The sequence below is a fragment of the Bison bison genome, unplaced genomic scaffold (genome assembly GCF_000754665.1).
Source record: "Bison bison bison isolate TAMUID 2011002044 unplaced genomic scaffold, Bison_UMD1.0 scf7180017864302, whole genome shotgun sequence".
Lineage (NCBI taxonomy): Eukaryota > Metazoa > Chordata > Mammalia > Artiodactyla > Bovidae > Bison > Bison bison.
The window spans coordinates 4,674,813-4,679,977 of NW_011494874.1; positions in this window are offsets into that span (position 1 = coordinate 4,674,813).

The window sequence follows — 5,165 nt, forward strand, 5'->3', positions numbered from 1 at the left end:
ATTCTGAAGGAGATCAGCCCTGGGATTTCTTTGGAAGGAATGATGCTAAAGCTGAAACTCCAGTACTTTGGCCACCTCATGCAAAGAGTTGACTCATTGGAAAGGACTGTGATGCTGGGAAGGATTGGGGGGCAGGAGGAGAAGGGGACAACAGAGGATGAGATGGCTGGATGGCATCACTGACTCGATGGACATGAGTCTGGGTGAACTCCGGGAGTTGGTGATGGACAGGGAGGCCTGGCGTGCTGCGATTCATGGAGTTGCAAAGAGTCGGACACGACTGAGCGACTGAACTGAACTGAAAAGAGTGTCATGATCCACGAGGCTTCCTTGACAATGGGCAACTGAACACCTATGGGTGCTCTTAGGTTGGATGGCTGAGTCATTAAACATGGCAGAGACAGCAGTACCAAGCCCAGGGCCGGCTTCATGAGTGGATTACTTCGGCAGTCGCACAGCCCGACACTCAAAAGGGCCTTGGCTTGCTTTAATGCTCTGCTCCGGCTAATTCAAAATAGTTTTATCTTTGAACTTGTATTCTGCAAGTGACACCCAGTGAGCCAGTGGAGCTTGTGTTTTGGCAAAGGGAATACCTACATTATGCCTGTCTACATTCCCTGCTCTTTTCACATATATCATTCACGATGCCCCATGAGCACAGAATGTCAGTGGACTCATGAAGCGGTCTAAGCAAGTACAAAGGCACTCATGGAATGCAAGCTTCTGGCTTCCACAGCGCTTTGGTAGAATGGGTGCATTAGGAGAAGAGAAATAAAACAGGTTAGTTTCTGCAGTGTTTCCACTGCTCTGGTAAGAATAAATATACATACATGTACAAGCTGTAATGTATGAATTGTATAATTTTGGTTATTTCACACATGAATAAAATGCTCTTATATTTGCATTTGAACCTGGAATTGCATAATATAAAGATGAATGGTAAAATTCATGCTAATAATATTAATTGTTAATTTATTTTAGCAAGACATGAAATAGTAAGCTAAAACACCATGACAAGTGGAGAGAGAAGACTGTCAAAAAAGAGCTTGTATTTCAGTCCCTCTCAGGGTATGTTTAACGTTTTTAAATAAATGTCTCTGCATTTACAGTTTGCACTGGACCCCACAAGTATATTGGAACTGAGACCTGGGGATATTCAATCACATCCTCTTGGGATAAGGACTGCAAAGATCAATGAAGTGCAATCAGGCTGCTCTGAGAGGGGAGAGGACATCTTCCTTTGGAAGCTGTCTTTTCTTTTGAGTCATGTATCTCTGGGGTGCTTCTTCTCATAAGGGACTGAGGCCCACAGAAGTGAAGTGACCTGCCCAAGGTCACACAGCTCCTCAGTTACAGAGCCCTGCCCTGAACCCAGGGATCCTACATACTGGTGGCCAGAGTCCTCATCCAACTTTCCTTGCTCCACACTCTAGGTGGGCACTATCCACTTTGGTTGTGTAAGGGGACATTCATTCAACAAACATGCAGTGAGTCCCTTCCTGTGTTGGGGTGCATGCCTGCTGCTGGGGTGACAGGAGTATTTGCAAGGACTGTGGGCTAGTGGTCACAGCCTTGGTCTCTGGAGACAGACAGAATTGGGTTCAACGTCTCGCTCATTAGCCAAGTGATGTTGACTGTGTTTACAGAGCGTTTGTAGGACACCTGCCAGGCGTGAGATTGGGTGTGCAGTGGTGACCACATTCATATGTCCCCTTTCCTTTTGGAGTTCAGAGTCCAGGGAGACAGATCTTAACAAAACAGCTATAAAACATTTGCTGTCTATATATAGGGTAAATATTATGAAAGAAATGTGAGGGAACTAGGAGAGACTGTAACAGAGCAAGTACTTCACTTGTTTAAGCCTCAGTTTTCCCATCTGCAAAATGGGGGGAGTAATACCCATTTCAATATGCCAGCAAATTTGAAAAACTCAGCAATGGCCATAGGACTGGAAAAGGTCAGCTTTCATTCCAATCCCAAAGAAGGGCAATGCCAAAGAATGTTCAAACTACTGCACAATTGCACTCATCTCACATGCTAGCAAAGTAACGCTCAAAATTCTCCAAGCTAGGCTTCAACAGTACATGAACAGAGAACTTCTAGATGTTTGAGCTAGACTGAGAAAAGGCAGAGGAACCAGAGATCAAATTGCCAACATCCATTGGACCATAGAAAAAGCAGGAGAAATCCAGAAAAATATCTACTCTGCTTCACTGACTATGCCAAAGCTTTTGACTGTATGGATCACAACAAACTGTGGAAAATTCTGAAACAGATGGGAATACCAGACTGCCTGACCTGCCTCCTGAGAAATCTGTATGCAGGTCAAGAAGCAACAGTTAGAACCGGACATGGAACAAAGGACTGGTTCCAAATTGGGAAAGGAGTATGTCAAGGCTGTGTATTGTCACCCTGCTTATTTAATTTATCTGCAGAGTACATAATGTGAAATGCCAGGCTGGATGAAGCACAAGCTGGAATCAAGATTGCTGGGAGAAATATCAATAATCTCAGATATGCTGTTGACACCACCCTTACGGCAGAAAGTGATAAGGAACTAAAGAGCCTCTTGATGAAAGTGAAAGAAGAGAATGAAAAAGCTGGCTTAAAACTCAACATTCAAAAAACAAAGATCATGGCATCCAGTCCCATCACTTCAGGGCAAATAGATGGGGAAACAATGGAAACAGTGACAGACTTTATTTTCTTGGGCTTCAAAATCACCGCAGATGGTGACTGCAGCCACGAAATTAAAAGACATTTGCTCCTTGGAATAAAAGCTATGACAAATCTAGACAGCATGGTATGAAGCAGAGACATTACCTTGTCAACAAAAGTCTGCCTAGTCGAAGCTATGGTTTTTCCAGTAGTCATGTACAGATGTGAGATTTGGACAGTAAAGTTGAGCGTCGAAGAATTGATACATTTGAACTGTGGTGTTGGAGAAAACTCTTGAGAGTCCCTTGGACTGCAAGGAGATCAAACCAGTTAGTCCTAAAGGAAACCAGTTAATCTTAAAGGAAATCAGTCCTGAATATTCATCGGAAGGACTGATGCTGAAGCTGCAATACTTTGGCCACCTGATGTGAAGAGCTGACTCATTAGAAAAGATCCTGTTGCTGGGAAAGATTGAGGGCAGGAGGAGAAGGGGACGGCAGAGCATGAGATGGTTGGATGTCATCACAAATTCAATGGACATGAGTTTGAGCAAGTTCTGGGAGTTGGTGATGGATAGGGAAGCCCGGTGTACTGCAGTCCACAGGATGACAAAGAGTTGGACATGACTGAGTGACTGAACTGAAATGAACTGAACTGAATATCCATCTCAGAGATTTATTGGGAAGGTTAAAAGAGAGACTCTGTGTACACTTATCCCTTTCTTTTTCTAGAGTGGTTATTTGGGAAGTATGTTGTTGGGCTGCTTACTACATGCCATTCTCCTTCCCTTTCTGTGGGAAAGAGCAGTGGTTGCTAATGACCTTATCCTGTCCTCAGACCTTCTGCTGAATCAGAGATCCTTTTTCTGAAATGAATCAGCAAAGCAACCAAACAGCCAAACTCACCCTCCATCTCCAATAGTGGACACCCACAAGGAGGTGTAGGGCCATTTCCTTCAGGAAGCTTCCCTGCATCTGACCAGGGGCAAGAAGTTTATCCTCCTCTCTGGGACCCATCCAAGATCAACTGGGTGATTTTGGCAACATTTTTCAGAAAATTCAGCTCAGATAGGCTTACATGATGGGGTGCTTTGCTGTCATACTTAAGAACAAGGCCAGAGGTGTGTAGCCTTCCAGTGCTGAATATCGGGGGGAAGGCTCACTCTTTGGGACCTCCAGGTTTGCTGGATGTGTGGGTGTCACGCTTGGGTAGGTGGCAGGATGGTGGCAGCAGCAACCCGTGCTTCTCTGTCAGTTGGGAGACTTTTCCTAGCAGCCCGCTGGGTGGAGGCCACTTACATGACTTCTCTCTGGCCAGCACTGGGTCCCATCCAGTGGAAGTGCCCCTCCGGCATAGACTAGTCATGAGCAGTAGGGGTCCCCAGTAGGCAGGTGGTCTCCGGAATCAAACCAGGGCTTCTTAAGGAAAGGGACTAGCGGGGCATCGGATGCTTAGACACTGCTCACCTCTCTCCGTGTCTCACCATACATGTTTATTACACTTCCTGCCTCCTCCCTGGGTGCCTGCAGGTCAAGGCCAAGGTCTGGGGTGTCTTCGACTCTTCCTTACTGCCCAGCTCATCCATTGCAATTTGAGTTGATTAGGTTTTCCTTTCTTTTTAGGGAGTTAAAGCAAACCCCCAAATGCTACCAGCATGTCATGAATATGTAGACACTGCCATCCGCCGTTGTCTTTTTTCGAGTCCTTGGTGGTATTTTTTCCCTCTAAACGTTATGCTGACAGCATGCTAGCAAATTTGCTGCATCCACAGTGAGCAAACAGTTCTCTCTTGCAACAGTGACGGTCAACTCCTGACGTTTGTTTATGCGAATGGCTTCTTTTTGGGGGGATCTCTGACCTCTGTTGGTAAAACTGGCTTTTCCTCATTTCCTGGGATCCTCTTCCAGATTCCATATCCTGGGGTGTTTTGCTCAGGAGCCCAAACCAGGACAAAATCTTTTTAATACACAAAGGCCCAAACAAGCAATTAGCACTTAAACAAAACCTACCTGCACATAGGTCTCTCTCTCTCTTTTTTAAAAATCTGTGATGCTTGTTTTCAAATTCCAAAATGTATTTCCAATCCATCCTTGAAACCCAGAGGAACTTTCTCTGGATCGTTAACGATGGAATGTCAACAGAAAGCTAGGCTTGACACCCGGCATAAGAAATGACTCTGGAACCAAAGAGAGGAAAAAACAGAACGAATCAAAGGATTCTTGCTCCCTCCCTTCAAAAAGTCACAATTTACTATTCCTCTCTCATTTTCATCAATCACCAGGGCAATACCCCCTAGATCAATGCATTAACTTGTTTGTTTTTTACAATGAAGGGAGACTTCATAGCCTCATCATTCATTCCAGAGTGTGGGGGAGAAAAACAAAAGCCAGCCACCGAAATTTGCATGGTGCTCAATTATACATTAGTGAACATCACTTGGCAATCTGTTCATATCAATTTAATTGGATTTTAATACTGCCTCTGATCTTGTTTTCTAATTAACAGCA